The 24,302-nt window shown below is 53.2% G+C and overlaps 1 pseudogene; it reads right to left on the reverse strand.

Annotated features, from left to right (window-relative positions):
- Window positions 1–23,353, reverse strand: part of LOC129356903 (histone-lysine N-methyltransferase 2C-like) — a 50,258-nt pseudogene extending 26,905 nt beyond the window's left edge.
- Between the last annotated feature and the right edge of the window lie 949 nt (window positions 23,354–24,302).

The raw sequence follows: 24,302 nt of genomic DNA on the forward strand, positions 1-24,302 counted from the left end.
AGCCTAGTGGGGTAGCAAAAGGGCAGACTTTCAGTGGAATCAAAATGGAGAGCTCCATCAGATGGACCTATAACTTTACTTCTGCGAGTACAAAATTGGACAAGGTACCAGATAGAAAGGTTGTAGAGAACACAAATGCATTGACATCATTGCCCTGACTTCAATGCACAGAAAATGCATTGGGATTAGGCATGGACTGAACTTATAGAGCTTTTTCAGTCATTTTGACCACTCAAAGCACTTTACACTGGAGTCACATTCACCCATTGGACTCACAAACACAGACCGGGAGGCAATTTGGGGTTAAGTGCCTTGCGCAGAGGCACATCGACATGTGACAGGAGGAAGCCGGAATCGAACCTACAACCTTCCGATTGCAAGACGACTACTCTGCGATACAGCCACAGTCGCCCACATGGGCATCTATGTATGGCTCCTGGCCATTTAGATAAATCCAGTGTGGCTCCATATATCCCAGGGTTGCCAAGAATGTGCCTAAGAAACTTAATCTAAAATATTTCCAAGGGACACCCGGGGAGCCACCTGAACCTCCTCCCATCATGAGTACCCACACTGAGTAATAGTAGCTTTCTACACTGGCAAGGTATAAGCCTACACAATATGACGCTGCCAAGGCACGACACTCTAGAGGAGTAATAGTAGTCCCGGGCGTCGGTGTGGGGCTTTGGGTTCAGAAAGAGTTCAGGGTGATCCTGGTACTTTCAGGCCAATCTTGGTTCTTCCCCAATATTTGGGATGATTTATGCCTCAAGTTCAAAAAATGTTCACAACTAACCCTCATCGACTTCAAATGATCCAGAATGCAGCGGCACGGCTTCTTACAGGAACCAGGAAGCATGACCATATAAGGCCTAAGCTGGTCAATTTACACTGGCTGCCTGTTATGTATAGAATAGATTTTAAGATTCTTTTATTAACTTAAAAAGTTTTAAATGGGTTAGCTCCCCCTTATCTTCAGGACCTTTTAAAATGTCAGTCTGTGTCCAGAACCCTCAGATCAAACAATCAGCTTTACTTCCAGTCCCTCGGATCGACTAAGGAAAGGAGATCGGGATTTTTATGTTGTTGCTCCAAATTTATGGAACAATTTGCCTTTTCAGATTAGATTAGATCTGCTAGCAGCCTGGATCATTTTAATCGCTTCTCAAAATTCATTTTATTCGTTGGCTTTTAACTGAAGCAATTTTTGATATTCTGTTTTTATCTATTTGTGTTACTGTTGTTCCTGTGCAGCACTTTGGTGCAGTTTTATACCTGTTTTAAAGTGCTATATAAATAAATTTGACATTGACATTGACATACAATGCGCACTGAAAGTCCCAAAAAGAGTCAACTTTGATTTTTTAAAAAGAAAAATCTGAAGCAGGTGCATGTAGCTCACTAAGGGTTAATCTTTCCAACGATGTGGGCATCCGACTGCTAGGCCGTGGTTTGGCAGCTAGAATTTCTCAGATTTGGGTCGACTGTGACAGGGCACAGTCCACCCTTGGTAGGGCACCCTGTCTTTTGGCCAGGGTGCCCTACCAAGGGAGACAGGATGTAAGGGCTAGAGGATGATGAAGAGGAGATAAGTGGCTTTCACCCTTCATCCCACCTGGCCTATATGGTTTCCTCTTCCTCTTCTTGTCGTCTGTGACGTCCGTCTCCTTGGTGATGTCATCCAGGTGAGTGGCGTCCCGCTCTGGACTGGAGTCAGATTTCATGTCACAGTCCAGGTCACCTGCAGACAAAGCTGTAAGGTGATGGCCCGGTGTCAAGGTCACCTGGTTCTGATGGACTCCTGTGAATTCCCTTTAGGAGTTACCTCGGTTCTGGTCCGGCTCGATGAGGGTCTCTGGGTCCGGTGGAGTCTGCAGGACGGAGACAATGTTCTGGTTGATGATCCTCAGCTTCAACTTTGGTTTACACCTGAAGACAGAACAGCGTCGTTGGTCTGACTCCCTGGTTCAGGCTACCTGTTAAGGGTAAGGGCTTTACCTGCGGCACTTGCGCGGTGATGTGAGAGGCTGGACTAGGGCCTGGAGGTGAGTCAGACCGGACTCTGTTAGGCAGACGCCATCCTGAGTAAATGTCTTCACATCTGGAAAGAGAGTCACGTGATCAGGCTGCAGAGGGACTGGAAGGTTACAGCAACAGAATCGATACTGACCCAATTCTCTGGTTCTGGACACCATCTGAGTCATGAAGGAACCCAGAGGCTCCACCCTCCCTGCAACAAACACATGGGTCAGCGTTTACCCTTGCCTCTGGGGGAATTTCATAATGAAGGCCATGCAGACCTGAGGAGGCGCGGCACAGAGAGCAGTCAAAGCCTTCATCGGCAGAGAGCGCCACCTCTTCTTCCGAGGCCAAACCCTGACAGACGCCGTGGACCCACCTGCAGACACACCACAGGTAACACAATCCTGAGGCGAGACTCCTCTCCCCAGTTTGAGAAGGGCCCTACCTGTCGCACTGTTGGCACTGCAGCACTAGATCGTCTTGTGTGTAACGCCGCTGGCAGACGGGACACTGGCTGAGGCTGCCACACGGCCCACACAGGCTATAGTTGTTCAGCCAATCACAGCGCAGCCCCGGCGAGGTGGAGCCACACAGCACACACCACACACACCTGCAGACAGACGAGGGCTGTCAGACATGCCTCCGACCCTTGGCCTCCAATGCCTGCACCTACCACTTGCACTTCCAGGAGCCCTTGGGCACAGTGAGGAGGGGCGGGTCCAGGCAGTAGGTGTGGTAGCTGATGTCACAGTCGTCACAGAGCAGAAGGCGGGCGGGGTCGCAGGCGTCGCCACACGCTTCACATACTGTGCACTCTAGGCAGCGCCAGCCTTTGGTGAGTACCACCCGGGTAATCTGAAATCAGAATACGGAGTAATGAGTGAATCGGAACCAGACTGCCGGAGCGGTGTAACCGGGCCAGGGACACACCTTGACACCAACACAGTAGGGATGGTAACACTGGCCGCACTGGGAGCAGGGCAGAAGGCGGCCCTCTGAGCCCCGACCGAAGCTGCCACACACCACGCACATGTCCTGCAGAGACAGACGGAGAAATGCTAGGACACCAGCGCGCAAGGGGGCGCCCGCGGACAACCAGGGACACCCGCAACGCCCGGGGTACACCCGAGTACCTGTTTGAGAGTGAAATGGTCCGAGGTGGAGAACATCACCACCGTGTTGTGCATAGAGTTCTCCTCTTCCTCCTTTGCCTGAAAGATCTCCACATTGCTTCCCTAGCAGACACAGAGGAGGGAGGAGGTCAGCTTCCTATTAGCATGGCTGTTCCTCCATCAGTCAGCCAGCACACTCTTCTTACCCCAGGGAGCACAGTGAGGCTGTCCTGAACCTTCAGCCGACTCCTGCCTCTTCCTCCTCTTCCTCCACCAGCAGCTGCACCTCTGGACCGCTTCCTGCCTGGAAATCCTGAACCCCGACCCTGACGAGGACGAGGACGGGAGAGCGTTAGACTTCCTGACATGTTACCCTTCCACTCCTTGGGTCAGGTCAGCAGAGGGTGCCACTGACTCAGTTGTAAACGGTGACCTGGGGCCTCATGTATAAAGCGGTGTACGCATAAAAAATGTGAGATGCCATATTTTATGCACAAGTCGGCATGTATAAATGAACTTTGCGTCAAAGTTTGAATAAATGTATGTTTTTCTTCCCTGCCGCGAAAATGTGCGGCAGTTACATAAACGTTTTCTGTGAACAATATTAAAATACAAAGCATCAAAACTCTCCTAAATACACTGATACCTGACTACATTCAATGTTATTTAGACAAAGCAGCATCAAACCTGATGATTTTCATTATTTTAATATTTTAATGTTTAAATTATGAAACTGAACCAATTTATCCTCAGACAATAAGCTGACACAAAATAAAGTAAATAAAAGTAAAGGATGTGAAATCCTCACAACAATGTAAATAATTTTGCTCAGTTTGTCTTAAAGACACAACGCATCGTCTGAATGCATCTATGGCTCATTTATTCTCACAAGAGAAACCAGGGCTGATCAATAGGTCTGATTATTGGAGGTGATCAATAGGTCTGATTATTGGAGGTGATCAATAGGTCTGATTATTGAAGGTGATCAATAGGTCTGATTATTGGAGGTGATCAATAGGTCTGATTATTGGAGGTGATCAATAGGTCTGATTATTGAAGGTGATCAATAGGTCTGATTATTGAAGGTGATCAATAGGTCTGATTTTTGAAGGTGATCAATAGGTCTGATTATTGAAGGTGATCAATAGGTTTGATTATTGGAGGTGATCATAGGTCTGATTATTGAAGGTGATCAATAGGTCTGATTATTGACGTGATCAATGGTCTGATTATTGAAGGTGATCAATAGCTCTGATTATTGGAGGTGATCAATAGGTCTGATTATTGAAGGTGATCAATAGGTCTGATTATTGAAGGTGATCAATAGGTCTGATTATCGAAGGTGATCAGGTGTGTATAATCCCAGGTATATTAGTTGCTGCATCTGTGGCTCTGATGGAGAACATGGAGCCATTGATCAGATCATATTGATCTGCTGGTTTCGTGGCGTTTAGATGAATCCAGACTGATCATCCTGGGGCTCTGAACAGAACTTGAAGCAGGTACCGGTTCCGGTCCAGGCCCCCTTGTGGACAGAGAGCATTTGTACGCTGTAAATGTAACTTCTGTTTACAGGGTTCTGAACGTTCTGCTGTTCAAACACCAATGTTACCTGGGAGATCTTTATTTATTCTTTTATTTGTATTTTTCTTTCTTTAAAGTGTATTATTTTTATTTTGGTGAAGAGAGCTTATGTGACCTGAAAACAGCTTCAAAATAAAATATATATTTTATTTATTTGTGCATGGAGCAGAATATTATGAATATATTTTGCTCCAAAATAAGATTTTGCCATGGTTATGGCTTCACGTGGCGGCAGACTTCAGGGTACTTCTACTAATTTACATTGATGTATTTATGGAGGCGACAGGCGGACCAGCAGCTGCTCCGTTTCCTCTAAATTGGGATTTATGAAGGAAAGGTGCGCACCAAGGTGCGTGCACACGGTTTTATGCATCCAGATTTTTTTGTGCGCTGCACTTTTCTGCAATTTCTACTTTTCCGTATGCCACTAAAACTTGGCGTATGGACAAATGTACGCCATTTGTCCGTACATCTGTCCGTACGTATAAGAGTGTGAATAAAACAGCACACTCTTTTATGCATGAGGCCCCTGGAACTGGGTGGCTAACCAGATCCAGACCCGTTCAAAGGTAAAAAGAAAATATTTGAAGTCCAAAAATTTAAATCAAAACAAAAATGATGAAGCAATCATAAGCCTGAGTGAAACTGCTTTGCAGTCCCGATTTAAGAGAACTAGCAAGTTCTGAACATCTCAGGTTTTCAGGCCATTTGTTCTAGTGAAGCTGAATGTGTGGTTCTAAACCAGAATGGGTTCGAGAACCAGAAAACAGCTGGACCAGAAGAACCATCGTGTTCAGCTGGAGGCGGGCTCAACTGGAGCAGCAAGCTTCTGATTGGTTGAATTTAAATCCAATGATTAATTTAAACTCTCACTCTCAGCCTCAGGCTGGTCAACAGCTGCTGCTGAACCAACTGCCTGACAACCTGAAGCCATCATGTCTGGGTGCGCTTATTTACCACTTTCATGCTCCACAGAGGAGAGCCTGGTGGGTGGGGCTTAGGGCTCCAGCCTCCCTCCCCCGTGGAATCCTGCGAGGATGAGGGAGGGCTCGGCGCCCTGCGGCTGCTGCACCACGTACCCTGAGTCATGCAGAAGGGCCAGGGGGGTAAGAGGGCAAGAGTAAGAGTAAGAGTGGAGGGGGACAAAATGCAGCAACATAAATGCAACAGCCACAAACAGGAAACTGAAAACAGCCTAGTCAAGATGCAAAATGATAACATGGCAACCGCATGCAGTTCTGCTCAAACATTCAGAAAGTTTAAATAGTGACATGCTAAACGGCAACAGCCATGAGAAAGCAGCATGCACAAGATCGGAGTATCCGGCCCGACGAACGAGAGGCCCCGGCCGACGGGGAGGAGGCTCCGGCCCGACGGGGAGGAGGCCCCGGCCCGAAGGGGAAGAGGCTCCGGCCCGACGGGGAGGAGGCCCCGGCCCGACGGGGAGGAGGCCCCGGCCCGACGGGGAGGAGGCCCCGGCCCGACGGGGAGGAGGCCCCGGCCCGAAGGGGAGGAGGCCCCGGCCCGACGGGGAGGAGGCCCCGGCCCGACGGGGAGGAGGCCCCGGCCCGACGGGGAGGAGGCCCCGGCCCGACGGGGAGGAGGCCCCGGCCCGACGGGGAGGAGGCCCCGGCCCGACGGGGAGGAGGCCCCGGCCCGACGGGGAGGAGGCCCCGGCCCGACGGGGAGGAGGCCCCGGCCCGAAGGGGAGGAGGCCCCGGCCCGACGGGGAGGAGGCCCCGGCCGACGGGGAAGAGGCCCCGGCCCGAGGGAAGAGGCCCCGACCCGACGGGGAGGAGGCCCCGGCCCCGACGGGGAGGAGGCCCCGGCCCGACGGGGAGGAGGCCCCGGCCCGACGGGAGGAGGCCCCGGCCCGACGAACGAGAGGCTCCGGCCCGACGGGGAGGAGGCCCCGGCCCGACGGGGAGGAGGCCCCGGCCCGACGGGGAAGAGGCCCCGGCCCGACGAACGAGAGGCTCCGGCCCGAAGGGGAGGAGGCTCCGGCCCGACGTGGAGGAGGCCCCCGGCCCGACAGGGAGGAGGCTCCGGCCCGAAGGGGAGGAGGCTCTGGCCCCGACGAACAAGAGGCTCTGGCCCGACGGGGAGGAGGCTCTGGCCCGACGAACGAGAGGCTCCGGTCCGACGGGGAGGAGGCTCCGGTCCGACGGGGAGGAGGCTCCGGCCCGACGGGGAGGAGGCTCCGGCCCGACGGGGAGGAGGCCCCGGCCCGACGGGGAAGAGGCCCCGGCCCGACGAACGAGAGGCTCCGGCCCGAAGGGGAGGAGGCTCCGGCCCGACGTGGAGGAGGCCCCGGCCCGACAGGGAGGAGCTCCGGCCCGAAGGGGAGGAGGCTCTGGCCCGACGAACAAGAGGCTCTGGCCCGACGGGGAGGAGGCTCTGGCCCGACGAACGAGAGGCTCCGGTCCGACGGGGAGGAGGCTCCGGCCCGACGGGGAGGCTCCGGCCGACGGGGAGGAGGCCCCGGCCCGACGGGGAGGAGGGCCCGGCCCGACGGGGAGGAGGCCCCGGCCCGACGGGGAGGAGGCCCCGGCCCGACGGGGAGGAGGCCCCGGCCCGACGGGGAGGAGGCCCCGGCCCGACGGGGAGGAGGCCCCGGCCCGACGGGGAGGCCCCGACCCGACGGGGAGGAGGCCCCGGCCCGACGGGGAGGAGGCCCCGGCCCGACGGGGAGGAGGCCCCGGCCCGACGGGGAGGAGGCCCCGGCCCGACGGGGAAGAGGCTCCGGCCCGACGGGGAGGAGGCCCCGGCCCGACGAACGAGAGGCTCCGGCCCGACGGGGAGGAGGCCCCGGCCCGACGGGGAGGAGGCCCCGGCCCGACGGGGAAGAGGCTCCGGCCCGACGGGGAGGAGGCCCCGGCCCGACGAACGAGAGGCTCCGGCCCGACGAACGAGAGGCTCCGGCCCGACGGGGAGGAGGCCCCGGCCCGACGGGGAGGAGGCCCCGGCCCGACGGGGAAGAGGCCCCGGCCCGACGAACGAGAGGCTCCGGCCCGAAGGGGAGGAGGCTCCGGCCGACGTGAGAGGAGGCCCCGGCCCGACAGGGAGGAGGCTCCGGCCCGAAGGGGAGGAGGCTCTGGCCCGACGAACAAGAGGCTCTGGCCCGACGGGGAGGAGCTCTGGCCCGACGAACGAGAGGCTCCGGTCCGACGGGGAGGCTCCGGTCCGACGGGGAGGAGGCTCCGGCCCGACGGGGAGGAGGCTCGGCCCGACGGGGAAGAGGCCCCGGCCCGACGAACGAGAGGCTCCGGCCCGAAGGGGAGGAGGCCCCGGCCCGACAGGGAGGAGGCTCCGGCCCGAAGGGAGGAGGCTCTGGCCCGACGAACAAGAGGCTCTGGCCCGACGGGAGGAGGCTCTGGCCCGACGACGAGAGGCTCCGGTCCGACGGGAGGAGGCTCCGGTCCGACGGAGGAGGCTCCGGCCCGACGGGGAGGAGGCTCCGGCCCGACGGGGAGGAGGCCCCGGCCCGACGGGGAGGAGGCTCCGGCCCGACGAACGAGAGGCTCCAGCCTGATGGGGAGGAGGCTCTGGCCCGAAGGCTCTGTGTCTCCAACCCGAGGCTGATGCTCCACAAGCTTCTGAGCGAGGCTGCTGATCGGATCGGACCTGTGGTACCTGTCGGGACCGCACCCGGCCTGGGGAGAACTTCCTCTTAGAGATGGCAGGCTTTCCCATGCCAATCTTTGGGGTCAGCAAGAACACTGCAGTAGGTGGTGCCTAGAGACATGAAGTGAGGTAAGCCAGTGGCGACTGCAAGAGATTTTAGTGGCCCTGCAAGAGTCTTACCTGGGTAGGGGGCGGAGTCTCTCTGGCGGAGGGAGGAGTTGGTGGAGTCAGAGGTGGAGGAGTGACGGGGGTCCGTGCAGGTGAGGTCTCGGGGGACGCCTCAGTGGAAAACGGAGACTGACGTAGACGGATGGACAGGTCATCGGAGGGGCGGGACCAGGAGGGAAGGGGCCTTAGGCTCCGCCACTTTCCTTTGCCGGAGGTGGTGTGCAGCTGAGGTCATCAGCTCCATTACCTCCATGTCCAGGGATTGGTCCAGATCCAGAATAGGGCCATCTGAGGTCTCCTCCTCATCTGGTCCCTCCTCCTCATCTCTGATTGACTGGTGTCTCTCTGCTGTGGCTATCTCCTCCTTCCCTGAAGGCTCACAATGGGACTTGTTTCCATCTTTGGTTGATTCTGTTGCCATGGCAACAAGTTTATTCAGGCTCTGTGATTGGCTATACTCTTCCTCTACATTCCTCCTCTCAGCCAATGGAGGATGGTCTCCTCTAGGGGCCGGCCTGAGAGTGATGACAGGAGGACACGGAGACTGTTGGGAAAGAGGGGCCTACAGAAACAAGAACCAGAAGCAATTAGAACTCAGCCTGTCAGAACAACCCAAATTTGACAAAAGGAACTGGTTTGGACCATTGGAAAAAGTGTAAACCAGTCTGCTGGTCAGCACAGCTGGTCGATCTTGGTTCTCACCTGAAGGACAGACCGGACCCAGTAATGGGCTACTCTCCTCATCGTCTCCTCGTACCGCAGTCATCTCAGCAGGATCATTCTCATCTTCTGGACTCTCCATCACTGCTTCTCCTTGCTCTTCCTCAGTGGTCCTCTGCTCTGCTGCAGGAACAACATCAGTTTAGAAAACAATCTGATGTCCCATCAGAGCTGGACCCTCCATGATACTCACCTCCAGCAGGTCCACGACCATGTCCAGAACTAGGCCGTTCAGGGATAAGGCTAAAGTCCACTCCAGAACCACCACAATCAAGATCATGCTCAGTGCAAGCTACTGACTGAACATGGTTACCTGGATCAAGACTGAACTGTAGCTGTCCAGGACCAGGACCAAAATCAGAACCAACATCAGAACCAGACTCTGGAGGCAATGAACCAATGGTATTCCTATCAGAACTTTGCATCAGCTGGACAGGACCTGTTACGGGGCCAGCATGAGGACTTTCTGAACCCACTCCCCCAAGTACAGAACATTCTTGTGAAGTTCTGACAAAGCTAAATGGAGCCTCAAGCGTTGAAGTCAATACTGCAGACGGAGGGCTGACCTGTGAGTGGACAGAGTCTGAAGGAGTAGCAAGGCTTTGAGTAGACTGAGCAGGGTCACCAAGTCTCTGGGACCCTTCACTGGGTTCTGCTGTTTGGACAGCACCAGCATCCAGAACAGAGTGAGAAGGAACAGCAGCACTTTGGATGGAAAGATCAACCGCCTGGACGCAATCTGACAAAGAACCCGGGCTGCTTGGTGCTTGACGAAGGCCGGGACTGGTTCCAGGGTTGGACATGGGTCTGTGGGCACTGTCCCATCCAGAGCTGGCTTCTGAAGTGGGCTAACAAGTGTTTGTGCTACAAACAGTATTAGCTTGACCTTGATGACTAGTCCTTGGAGAGACACCGCTTGTAGGAATACTACAAACAGAACTACTAGATGACAGACTATGGGTAGAAGATGTCATTGCAGAGCTGTGGACTTGTGTGGGACTAAAGTCAATAAGGACCTCAGGATGGACCAGTCTGTCCGGTAGAGCTCTATATCCTTACCCTGACCAGAAATGGAGTCACCAGGTTGAGCCAGTCGTGCTTCAATTAATGATGGAGACATTGGGCCATCTTGTTGTGTTGAGGACTTAGCTGGTATGAGACTGCTGACTGTCTGGGGTCATTGGCAAGACTTGAGACAGAAGGCAGGGTTGTAGGCATTGTAGGCACTGGCTCAGCTTGTTTGGAACTATCACTTGTGCCTGGTGACAGACTTTTGTAAGGACTCTGGTTTACCTTTGTGTCACAAGGTGAGTAAGTTAGGCTACTGTGTTCAAGAGAAGTGCTACCATTATCAAGGCTTACTGGCATCTGAAGGTCAGGGATGTGAGGCTGGTAGTTTCAGCAGATTGCACTGTTGAGGAGTCATGGGTGAACTCTATATCTTCCAGTTTCTGTCCACCAGAGTCAAAACTTTGCCTGACCCGTCTTGTTGTAGTGGCACTGAGTTGGACTTGCAGGTTGTGAAGAACTGTGGGGTCTAGATATCCCCTGGAGAGGGTGAGGGCTACAAGGAGCTGAATATGATTCAAATGCCATCTTGGTAGATGTGCCAGATATCAGTGGTGATTTAGGGTTCAGATTACAGAGATTCTGTGGAAGGTCTGAGCCAGGTTGTGTGGTCCAGTGTTATGGGAGATTGCAGATAAGATGTACCAGCTTCCAATTTATGGTTGGGCTGGGAGTTATGATGCTTGTTGGACTGCATGGTCTCTGTAGCGGTCCCTCAGGTTCCAGATGGTATACTTGTTGAAATCTGGTAGGATTCAGCCCTGATGTACTCAGACTCTGAGGCTGAGCATTGCTAACCAGATGTGCCTGCAGAGATAGAGTATCCAGTTGGACCTCTGTGAAGTCTGGTTCAGAAGAAAGAGAGTTCAAACTGAGCTTAGAACTCTGAACTTTGGGGGGGGACCTTTTGGTTAGACTAGGAGGAGAGGACACTGGACCAGACTCAAATCCTGTTGGACTGGCCTGACATTGAGGAGGCCTTTCAGGTTCAAGTTGGTGTGACGGGGCATATTCCTGGTTTTCTGACTGACAGTGTGGTAATGAGGAAGATGACTGTTGATCAATGGAAGCAGGGTGAGATAATGTTGAGCTCGACATACAATGTGCTGGCCTGAAGCTGTCATGGTGATCTTTACCACTACTTTCTTGGAGATGTGGTAGTTCAGCAGCACTTGAATGGATCTCTTTAGGCAACAATATTGCTACTTCTGAGAAGTTTATAAAGTTTAATTCAGGACAGTCTTCTGTCCTTTCAAGAGATGGTGGATGATCTTGTTTGAAATTTTTAGGAGATGTAACAAGACATTGGATTTCAGTCTCTGGATATGGAACCAAACCTTCACCCGAGTTCTTCAGAGGAGGTTCTGGACTTGTACACATGTGGGCTGGAGATGGAGTAGGAGTTTTATATTTTTCACCAGGAGACTCCACAGATGGTTGCTTAGACTTGAGGGGAGACATTGGCGGAATTTGCTGATCAGAAGAAAGCAGCAGACTTTGATGGGTTGTCTGTAGAGAGGGTGAGAGAGTCTCTTTTAAAGATGGTCCCTGGTTGTTTTTGGTCTCCACTGAAGAAGCCTGCTGGCTCTGATCATTAACCTTCTCAACTGTTGATGAAACAAGGTTTTTGTGCGGTTGAGTCTTCTTTAGAGATGGTAGTAGGCTCTTACTGGTCTCCTCTAGAGATGATGCATAATTTTTATCAGGATCTTGTACAAGGTATAAGGGACTTTGGTGGCTCTGCTCTGGAGATGGTCCAAAAGTTGGATGGCTGTCCTCTAGATTTGGTGTAGAAAGTTTCGTAGAAGTCTGAGGAAAATCATCGGCTGGTACTGCAGCACTCCAATGGGCTTCCTCTTGAGGTGCTAAAGGGCTCTGACACAAAGTGAGTGGAAGATGGTTTAGGACAATGCTTGAGTTTTCTACAACATGATTCTTAAGGGACTCCTCCTCTGCAGTGAAAGAAGTACTTTGTGCCGTCTTTAGAAAAAATTCACCAGAGACTTCAGACTCTTCTGGTAAGAGTTGATTGATCGCTGCTGGAAGGGCTGCAGAACTCTGATTGGACTCCTCAGAACTCTGATGTACCACTGAAGGAGATACAGAACTCTGATGGGTCTCGATTGAGGGTACTGATGATGGACTCTGAGGAGTCTCGGCAGGTGTTCTTACAGGACTCTCATGGGAGGTGGCTGGAGCTGTCGATGGACTCTCATGGGTTTCTGATGAAAGTGATAAAGGACTCTGAGTCTCAACAAGAATCTGATGGGTCTCCGTTGGAGCTGTTGCAGGAGTCTGATGGGTTTTGGCCGAAGGCATAGTAGGAATCTTATGCATCTCTGGAGGTGTTGATGGACTCTGATGGGTCTCGGAAGAAGGTGAAGCAGTACCCAGAGTCTCAACATAGGTCTTAGCTGGAGAGGCTGCAGGACCCCGCTGGGGCTCGGCAGGAGGGGACGCAGGACTCCGGCCGGGCTCGGCAGGAGGGGACGCAGGACTCCGGCCGGGCTCGGCAGGAGGGGACGCAGGACTCCGGCCGGGCTCGGCAGGAGGGGACGCAGGACTCCGGCCGGGCTCGGCAGGAGGGGACGCAGGACTCCGGCCGGGCTCGGCAGGAGGGGACGCAGGACTCCGGCCGGGCTCGGCAGGAGGGGACGCAGGACTTCGGCCGGGCTCGGCAGGAGGGGACGCAGGACTCCGGTCGGCTCGGCAGGAGGGGACGCAGGACTCCGGTCGGGCTCGACAGGAGGGGACGCAGGACTCCGGTCGGGCTCGGCAGGACGGGACGCAGGACCCCGGTCGGGCTCGGCAGGAGGGGACGCAGGACTCCGGTCGGGCTCGGCAAGAGGAACGCAGGACCACGATGGGGCTCCGCAGGAAGGGACGCAGGACCAAGATGGGCCGGGTCGGAGGGGATGCAAGGCTCCGGTCGGGCAGGTCAGGAGGGGATGCAGGACCAAGCTGGGGATCAGCTAGTGGGGACACAGGACCAAGCTGGGGCTGGGCCGGAGGGGATGCCCGGAGGGGACGCAGGACCAAGCTGGGCTTGGCTAGAGAGGACGCAGGACTAAGCTGGTGCTGGGCTGGAGGGGACGCAAGGCTCTGGTCGGGCAGGGCAGGAGGGGACGCAGGACTCCGGTCGGGCTGAGCTGGAGGGGACGCAGGACTCCGGTCGGGCAGGGCAGGAGGGGACGCAAGGCTCCGGTCGGGCTGGGGTGGAGGGGACGCAGGACTCCGGTCGGGCTGGGCCGGAGGGGACGCAGGACTCCGGTCAGGCTGGGCCGGAGGGGACGCAGGACTCCGGTCGGGCTGGGCCGGAGGGACGCAGGACTCCGGTCGGGCTGGGCCGGAGGGGAAGCAGGACTCCGGTCGGCAGGGCAGGAGGGGACGCAGGGCTCCGGTCGGGGGCCGGAGGGGATGCAGGACTCCGGTCGGGGTGTGCCGGAGGGGACGCAAGGCTCCGGTCGGGCTGGGCCGGAGGGGATGCAGGACTCCGGTCGGGCTGGGCCGGAGGGGAAGCAGGACTCCGGTCGGCAGAGCAGGAGGGGGCGCAAGGCTCCGGTCGGGGTGGGCCGGAGGGGATGCAGGACTCCGGTCGGGCAGAGCAGGAGGGGGCGCAAGGCTCCGGTCGGGGTGGGCCGGAGGGGATGCAGGACTCCGGTCGGGGTGTGCCGGAGGGGACGCAAGGCTCCGGTCGGGCTGGGCCGGAGGGGATGCAGGACTCTGGTCGGGCTGGGCCGGAGGGGATGCAGGACTCCGGTCGGGCTGGGCCGGAGGGGACGCAGGACTCCGGTCGGGGTGTGCCAGAGGGGACGCAGAACTCTGTTTGGGACCGGACTGGAGGGGACGCAGGATTCCGGTCGGGTTGGGGTGATGGGCACGCAGGACTCTGCTGGGGCTCGGCTGCAGCTTGCTGCAGGCTGTGACCGAAGGTTGGTGGTGATATAACAGGTGGTTTGTATTTTGCGAGAGGCGGTGACAACGGCAGGTCAGTCTGCTCAGGTGACGATGTGTGCCTCTGATCTTTGGTCGGGGGAGATGGACTTCTTTCAAGGACTTTTAGTGATGCTGCAACACCGTTCTTCCAATAGGATGGAGACCGTGGAGGATTGAGTTGAAGGTCCTTCTGAGATGTTCCAAGAATGCTTCCACTTGCTACAGAACTTATTGGATCGTCTGCGGAAGAGGGTGTGGGACTAGGTTGGAACTCTGATAAGTTTGGACTCTGCAAAGGACTAGGCGGTAGCTTCAGGCAGATAAGCTGGCCTGGATCAGGAGCAGCAGGCGGACTAAGTCCAAGAGAGGCATTATAGGGAGAGGCTAGCTGCTGTTCCAAAGGGCTGCAGGAGGAGCAGTGGTAGAGTCAGACTCTGCTGTGCGCTCCCCAGCCTGGTCCGAACACTCGGCATGAACAGACCTGAAGCACAGAGAACATCAAACACTCAAAAGGACTGAGGAGGGAAAGTAAACATATTTAACACACATCCTGTCGAAGAGCTGCAAGACCTGGTAGTTGTTCAATTACTTCCATCTTTACTGAAGGAAATTGAAAACTGACTTGTAGTCGGAGGATAACCCCGTTCTAAACAAGTTTACCTGTAGCAGCTGCTGCAGGTCAGACTGTTCTGCAGCGAGGCAAAGTCAACAGCCCGGTAACAGAGAGGACAGGGCAGGCAGGGTCACATGAGTCGCACAAAAACTGATGATTGGCCCACTGACCCGATGATGTCACACCACATCGGCGACAGACTCTGCAGTTCTGGAGAAAACAGGTCCGATGAGTTCAGCAGCAACAGTCCTAGGCAGTTGTACTTGACAGAGTTTTCTAACCTTGCAGGTCCAAGCGCTGTTGGGTGTACCGTCCAGAGGAGGAGAGAGGCAGTGTGTGTGGTAGGCCTTATCACAGCGCTGACACACCAGTAGCAGGCCTTCATCGCCCCGTAACCTGACACACACATATAGAGCTGGTCAGGACCGACAGGATGACCTCTAACCTGCTAACCCTCAGTCCAGCCAACAGTGGTGCTGCACAGTCAGGTACTAGTTCAGTCAGAAGCTCTGTCACCTGCAGCTGCGACACATCCTGCAAGCGGGACACTGCCACCCAGACCGGACCAGAGGGGACGGGGTGAGAGCCGGCTTCAGACAGTGTCCATGGTAACAGCTACCGCAGCAACAGCACATCAACAAGTTGCCGGGTTCGGTTCCGCCCAAACACGACAAACACTTGGAGGAGCCTGTGTAGACAGAGGTTAGTGCGTTTCCATGGCAACAGAGGGTAAACGTGGGGGAGGCAGAGCTCCGAGTTCCCCCACCTGGGCCGGCGTGCGTCGGGCACAGCGTGAGCCTTTGGGCCCAGTCCTGATGCGCGCCAGCAGCAGCAGCAGCACAAGGGAAGTGGTAGCTCCGCCCACATCCCGTCTCCTGGCAACGCAGCGAAGCACCCAGGCGTTGGCAGAACCCACATACCTGGACAGGTGAGACAGGGGGCGGAGCTTATTAATTTGACCGACCGGTTCCAAAGTTCATCTGGATCCGAGCCAAGAGCCCGTTCAGCATCAGAGTTCCTGAAGGTCTGAAAACACCTGGACGGCCCGGCAGAAGGCTGTGTTCTTCATCCACCAACCCCCCATACAACATCCTGTCACAAACTCACCTGGCTGCTTCCCGAGTCGATGGCTTTGTCCACAAAGAGCAACGACTGGCCGTCACCATGCCGCACACCTTCTGACCAGGCGGCACACTGCAGGTGAGCACAGCACTGACCTGCACACAGAGCCAGGTAAGCACACGTATGCAGAGGAGGAGAAGGAAAAGGATGAAGGGCTACCTGTGGGGTCGAACAGTGATTGGACGTTGATGTCGTGTGGAAGGCCGATGGGTCCGAGCTGCCGGATGAACTCTGAAGATTCATCTTCTGAAACACAAAGGGACCGTGACTGATCTGAGGCCCTTCAACAGGTGATCACCTGGTTATCTACCATCAAGTGATCACCTGGTAATCTACCATCAGGTGATCGCCTGGTAATCTACAATCAGGTGATCGCCTGGTTATCTACCATCAGGTGATCGCCTGGTAATCTACAATCAGGTGATCGCCTGGTAATCTACCATCAGGTGATCGCCTGGTTATCTACCATCAAGTGATCACCTGGTAATCTACCATCAGGTGATCGCCTGGTAATCTACCATCAGGTGATCGCCTGGTTATCTACCATCAGGTGATCGCCTGGTAATCTACCATCAGGTGATCGCCTGGTTATCTACCATCAAGTGATCACCTGGTAATCTACCATCAGGTGATCGCCTGGTAATCTACAATCAGGTGATCGCCTGGTTATCTACCATCAGGTGATCGCCTGGTAATCTACCATCAGGTGATCGCCTGGTTATCTACCATCAAGTGATCACCTGGTAATCTACCATCAGGTGATCGCCTGGTAATCTACCATCAGGTGATCGCCTGGTTATCTACCATCAGGTGATCGCCTGGTAATCTACCATCAGGTGATCGCCTGGTAATCTACCATCAGGTGATTGCCTGGCGATGAGCTGCACCAGTACTCACCACACTGTGCTGGGCTGCTGCACCTAACAACAAACAGATCAGCTGGTCAGCCTCATCTTTTCAAACCAACAGTTTCTTCTTTATGAACTGGAAGTGAGGTCACATACGTGGGCGGGGCCCTGTCTCCACGGTAGCAGTGGTCATGGCAGTCATCGACACGATCAGAGGAGGTGCGACGGTTCGATGTGGAGCGGGATGTAGCCCGGGTCGGACCGAACACCACAGACGCCCCTGGCCCAGAGGAGGCTGGTCGCCACGGTAACAGAAGGCACACTGCTTCAGCCTGCAGGACAGATGAACACATGAACTCAGGCTGTGTGACCATGGCAACGGGTCATTTAATTACGCTTAGTCCAAAGAATATTTTCTCTGAAACCACCCATAACCCATAATTTCCCCTAACCCCTAACCCCAATCCTAACCCAATCCTAACCCACATGACAATCAGTAGCAGCAGGGGCCTACGGAAGAGTTTCCATGGTATCAGCCAGACTCACCGTTTCTTGGCGTGTCCGAGGGTTGGGGCGGGTGAGCCCCCCGATTCCTCTGATGGGAGTGCTGGAACAGGGGGAAAGGGAGCCCTCGTCCTCGTCTTCCAGGCAAAGGGACACTGGGGGACTGGAGTGGGGACTCAGCTCTGGATTCTGCTGCACCGGACCGACACCACAGCCTTCCTTGGTGTCCATGGAAACCCTACTGGGACAGCTAGTCTCAATAGGGGTGGGGCTGTGGGTGGGTTCCTGGTTCTGGAGCGCAGACCTGAGGGTGCTCCACAGGGACGTACTGTGATAACAGGTCAACAGTAACGGGACCTGTTCTGGTACTGTCTTCCTCCTCAGAAACGGGCGTTGGTTTTGAGCTGCACTTTGGGACTCTGGGCTCAGGAGCTGGTTCAGGACAGGGACTGAGCCCAACCTCGCTCAGTTCAAGGTCTGGATCAGGGTTTTTGTGGGACTTCCGCCTTGAGATGGACCTCCGGGACCCCACAAGCCTTAGGTCCCATGGGCTCCTTGGACTCTGGAGGTCCCTTGGTCTTTGGGGGCTCCTTGGGCTCTGGGGGGGCAGGAGGTTCCTTGGACTCTGGAGGCTCCACCAGCTCTGTGGGCTCCTTGGCCTCCAGGGTCCTTTGGGCTCTGGAGGTTTCAGTGACTCTGTGGGCTCCAGCAGCTGATTGGGCTCCTTAGCCTCTGGGGGTTCCTTGGGCTCTATGGAGATCAAACAGAGGATTCATTGAAGATTGCAGTAGTCAGAAGAAGCTCAGTGAAGTGGAAGAGCAGCAAAGATTGAGTCAATCAGAAAATGAAGCTGAGCTTTTTTCTAGGACCTTAAGAGAACTAATGAGTTCCTGTGGCTGCAGCTCTGATTTATCATTAAGGCCCACCTATCTTTTTCTGGAGTCGCCTCTTCTCTGTAGTCCCCGTGCTTTCTTCACCCTCTCCCTGGGCTCTTCCTCGGCTTCGCCCCCTGCAGGAACACAGGTCAACAGGAATTGTTATTCATGCAATTGCTGCTGGAAACCTGGTTCTTTTGAAAACCAGAATGAAAAGTGTTTCTGTTCATTCAGAAACACCTTAAGAACATGAGCAGAATGACATCACAGTTTGTGTATGGTAGGAAGTAAACTCAGGGGTTAAGTCCACCCCTCACCCAGGTGCCTATTTATCATCATGCCTCTCACCACTTCCTCCTGGGATAATAACCACAAACATACTTTTAGACACGATCATATATCTGTGAGGACCCTAGGTTTTAGTACGTTGCTTGAAGTCAGAGTAAGCAGACCCAGACCGGACCAAGTCAAGCCTGCTCAGTTTCCATCCCAGTTCAGTCTGAAGTACATCACAGAGATACTGTTGCTTAGACATCAATACTTGTATAGCAGCAATCACTGATCAGATGATACAGATGGTTTGATTCAGTGCTACATTGTTTATTCCGTTTTCTATCTCCTTTCCCACCTTGTTCACTAGAGAAACTTCACAACATCATGCAATCTTCTCATCCACCCCAGCGTCCCAGACGTATTGTTTGGCAGTGCAAAGGGTCTCTATAGGATTTACCAGAGATGCAGATAAAATTAACCTTCCAGGTGAGCTTCTGAATGTAAACAGTGTGGATTCCATGGCCAGCGTCTAACATTTTCCGCTCTCTAGCCAGTGTCTGCTATCGTCTATTATCGTGTACTCCCTGGCAAGTGGCTAATCCATGGATGAGATGCTACGCTCCTCTCCCTGACTGATGTCCAATCCATGGGTGAAGTGACATCCACTAACATCAGTTCACTGGCCAGCATCCTCTGCACTCCTTGGCTGATATTTGCTCCCTGTTTATTTTCTGCTCTGAACCCTGACTAATGTCCGCTCCATGATGAGGGACTGCAAACTGGAAGACATCTACTAACGTCTGTTCTCTAGCTAACATCCGCCAACTGCTAACACCCACTTCCTCGTGGTGCTGGGTACTAGAGTACGTTTCACGGTCTAGGGCTCAGCCAAATTCAAGTGAAACAGAGACTACATTTGAAATGAACCCGAGGCAGAAAAATATCCACACTCTTTGAATCAAGTGAATATCGTCTCATGTCATATGTTGTGATTACATACTCCAAACACTCAGGAAGGGAAGAGTTTCTGTTTAGAGAACAGAACCAGACCGAAGACCAAACTAATCCCAGTACCAACCAGGTATCTCCATTTGACAATGAAGAAGTTGTCCTAGGGCAGTGCTTCTCAATTATTTTCCGTTACGCCCCCCTAGCAAGAAGAAAACTATTCGCGCCCCCCACTCCCCACCGTGACTATCCATCTCTGCATAACATTTTTTCCTTATTAACATTTTTTTCGCTGAAAAAACTCTAGCGGCTTATCGGCGTGATTGGGATGTAACGTATTTAAGTGACGCGCTAATTTATTTGGCTTCATGCTGTCCGCTGCGAGCATTTTTAGACACAGCAAACACACCGGTCTTTCCTCTTCTCCAACTGTAGTCACAGTGAAGCCAAGCGCTAAATACGCTTCGTCGTATTTCCTCTTCTTAGCTTTCGGTTGATTTCTGTTTGTCTCATTATCTTTGTCTCTCTCCGCTTTTCTTTTCATCCCTGTGAAAAACTTTTTCATGTTGGGGTTGTTGAATAACGGAGGCCATAGACAGAACGCAGTCGGAGCTTTTTGTTGACTTAACACTGCTAACCAAGGAAAACCTGTTGTCTTGTAAGTCGTAAAATGTTGCACTGTCGCAAACGTGACAGAAGTAACAATGAGAGCGCCACTGCCGCCTACTGTGCGCAATTACACTTTATACTAGTACGGCCAAAAAAAAGCCTGTTCCCCAGGATCACACGCCCCCCCAGGTATCGCACCGCGCCCCCCAAAGGGGGCCCGCCCCACTATTTGAGAAGCACTGTCCTAGGGCAAGACACTTCACCCTTGCCTGCTGGTCCGAGGCCACAGTGGTACTGGTGCATGGCAGCCTTGCCTCCATCAGTGTGACCCAATACTGATGGAGTTGGGTCACACTCCCAATTGCTGTTGTACTAGACAACAGTTGTGGCAATTGTCCAGTAGTTTGAGACCATTAGTGTGTGAACATGTGTGTGAATGGTTGAAAATAGTGTGAAGCTCTTTGGGTTCTCTGGACATGGATAAAGCACTATACTAATCCCAGTACCAACCAGGTATCTCCATTTGACAGGCCATTTGCCATTTATCATTAGTGGTGCTCTTACTTCTTCTTAGATTTGGGTGAAGGAAGGAGCAGGAGGCGCTGGGCGGCTGTGGTTCCCATCCTTCCGAGGTCGCCCGCGGGGTCGCTTCTCAGGGGCGGCTCGTGGCTGCAGCTTTGGCCAGCTGAGCGCTGCGTCCAGCCCGCGTCAGGGGAGGTGGGGGTCCTCTGTCCCGAGGCTCCTGAGCCTCAGAGGGCATTCTAGGTGCAAGCAGACAGACAAGGGTTAAGTTTTCTGTTACCTTACATGACTCCACCCTGACCACAAGAAGACACCACACTAAGCTTATGAGATAAGGAGTCTGGGAGCAAAAATGGTTCACACCAACACATCTAACTGAAGATCAAAGATCTGCAGGTGCCAGCTCGTAGCAGCCAACCAAGCAGAGGTGGGATATTTGCAGAATCACACGACTAATGTTTTTTTTTTCTGTTATTTTACTTATTGAGTTCAGAAAATTTCAGTCTCTAAGTTTATTTCTACATAATTTCATCTCTTTCAGTTCGACAACTTGTTGCTTTAATATCAGAACTCTTGTTTAATGCTGACTGAACCACTGAGAGGTTCTGGTGAGATGGGACATGTACTGGTTCTACTGTCTGACCAATTCAAGCACTGTGAAGGCAGAACCACAACCATCCATCATCCATCCATCCATCTGTTTAACCACCGCCCATCCATCCATTAATCTATCTTTTCATCCATGGTCCATCAACAGATGGAGCAACTGGGATGCGAACTGGGTTTCCATTATAAATGTGCTCAAATCTATGTTCAGATAATGTAGAAAAATAAAACTGCCCTACTGCATTGTTTCCTTTAAATAAGAAATCCACTGAAAATCACGCTTGAATACATTTGTTCACACCATAAGTCCTCAAAAATCATGGCAGGAACGGATAAACATAATTATAAACTAATAATTCAGCCATGGCGCTCATCATCTATCAGCCGGTCAGAAGAGAGGTCTGCGTCTTATTCAGGCGGTGGAGCGACAAGCCCGCCTACTAAGGGGAAGCTATATATGAGGCGTTTTGGGGAAGTAGTCAGTGATTTAACAGAAGAGCCATGGAGTCAACGTGTTGGCTTGATCTGCTTTTGATGAACTGATGCTGTGAGAGTTCTACTGGAGAAAGCTGGGCGTCATTCCAGGAGGCCAGAGTGACAAAAGTACTGGGTACAAACTGATGTTGCGATTAATTGCAGTTTTACAACATACACCTATTTTAAATGGTTGAAAAATTACCTCATTTGCTATTCCAAGTGCAATTTTATGGGAAAGGGAAGCACAGCCAGCGATAAACTGCACATCAAGGAATGTCTGGGTGGGTTCTGTTGTGAGGGAGAAACTTTGATTACTCAAACCCAGATCACCAACCCAACATCTGCTACTGGTTGGACCTAATGGCTCCCATCAGCTGAGGTTTGCTGTATTCTTTCAATCAATTTCAGAAGCTGCACTAGATATGTCTTTTTAGTTGTTATTTTTTGTAATTTTCTAGTTCATTGTGTTTTGGTCGATTTTGGTTTGTTTTTCTACAGCTCTTTGAAGTTTTTTAATCTTCTGGCTATTTTCATTTCTTCTATCAAGAACCAGGAGTATTTCTGGTTTTTGATAGACGAACCAGGAGCTACTCCTATTGAGTTCAGAAAATTTCTACATAATTTCATCTCTGCACAGGTGCAGATGAACCAGGTGGATCATCTGCACCTGTTACTATACTTTCATCTACAGTCAACAAGCAGTGGACCAGAGCCATCAAATACATCTTAAACCTCTAACTACTGCAGCAGAAGACCCTCTAGGATCGCTGGAGGAACCCTGCCTCAGAACCAGAGTGTTGGACCTGAACACCAAGGAACCTCAGAACCTCCAGTGGACTACAGCCAATCCATCGGAACCACAAAGATTCTACCCCACAACTCAAGTCTACAGTATCTGACCCATCTTAGATCCAAGGTTGGACCCTTAGAGAACTTAAAATCAACCATGTAAATCCTGTAGGACCCAGTGGAACCTTAGAGAACAACTGAGAACATCAGAACGATATAGAACGACACCAGAACCTCTACCTGAGACAGCAATGGACCCTTCAGAACCAGGAACGACCTGTGTATCTCCATCTGACGAGCTGGTACCGATCAGAGGTCAGGGAGGCCCTTTCGAACAGGTGAGTCCTGGTCAGGTGAGCCATAACTATGTGGCTAATCAACTAGCTCCATGCTAACACACCCATCTGTCAGAGGACTGGAGCCGGCTAATAGTAGCCGGCTTTGGGAGACCGGTAGGCGGCCTCCCACACCGCATCAGCCTGGTAAGCCTGTCTGGATGCCCGGACTCAAGCTGCTAATGACAGTCGGTGTAGCCGTTAGCATGTAGCCTCCCCGTTCACTTCGCTGTTAGCATTAGCATTAGCTCCTCGGCTGTCTGTCGCGCGGTGCAGGCTACTGACAGCAGGGCAGGGAGCGCGGACAGCCGGCCTTGGCCCCCGGTTCGGGGCGAGTTAGCGGCGGAAGGAGGACCGAGACAAGCTGCTTACTGATTTGACGCGGTTCTCCTTTTCCTCTCCAGTTTTCAGTCAACTTAGAGCGACGTGATCAGCACCGAACTTCTGCGACAGAAAACATCTGCTTCTGGTGTCTGCCGTACAGAGCTGCTCCGTGGAAACATTCCCGTGAGCTGTAGAAGGAAAAACACGCAGTTTGGACGCAGATAATTAGTGAGAAATCAAACTTGAAGTGGTCGCACCGTCATGGAGGCCATGTTTGGGAGCGACCGAAGCACCGCCTGTCAGCCCCAGCAGGAGAAGTAGATCCCAGAAAACCTGCCTACAGCTCCACCAGGTGGCCGCTCTGTCCTGGAACCAGCGCCCGGATGAGGGTAGCCTTCCACCAGACTATGGCCCAGCTGCGTGTCGTGAGGTCCAGCTTTCTGTCGTAACCGCCTGGTTTGTTTGTGTTGTGTAAAAAGTGTGTGTGACCCCGCGGAGGAATCTGTTGGGGGGCTGCTCCTGTTATGCGGCTGCTGTCATCAGACCAGGGAAACCTGGACCGGATCGGAAGCGGGGGAGATCAGGACTGCAGTTGCACGTGCAGTAAACGCAACACAGGAACTGGACAGATCCGTCCAGAAGGAACGTTCTAGATCATGCGGTTCAGTTCTTGTTTCAACAGGATTCCTCCAGGAGAACTTAATGAACTCTGTAGAACCCGCTCAGCTGATGGTTACCTGGCTGTGGACAACTGTCCAGTGATCCAGACCACCGAATCCAAGATTTTGGACTTTGCACGTCTGATTCTGCAGAATCAGTACTGTGAGAGCTCGCTGTCCAGCTCCAGAACCAGGAAGTGACTGGGTTCAGGTCCAGTACTGATGGGTGGATATGTTCCTGCTTGATGTTGAACCAGACAGTTTTATTAACACGGCACATTTTCAGCAACAAGGAAATCATTTTCACTTGATTAGATGGAAAATAAAACTATCAGTTACAAAGTAGGGTGGCAGGTTAAAAAGCAGACTACTAACCAGGTGTTAACCAGAGAGTTCCTACCCTAGCCTGATTATTACTGGATAGTACCCAGGTAATAAGCGGGTACTGACGATGTGGTTTAATCATTTTACCAGGGTATGATTACTTCTGGATCCATGGTTTAGTATTTGTTTCTCTTCATCAGTGAAACAAATTGTGAAAACTGCTTCTGATTATCTCTACTT

This window comes from Poeciliopsis prolifica, unplaced genomic scaffold (genome assembly GCF_027474105.1).
Source record: "Poeciliopsis prolifica strain line A6 unplaced genomic scaffold, Auburn_PproV2 SCAFFOLD207, whole genome shotgun sequence".
Classification (NCBI taxonomy): domain Eukaryota; kingdom Metazoa; phylum Chordata; class Actinopteri; order Cyprinodontiformes; family Poeciliidae; genus Poeciliopsis; species Poeciliopsis prolifica.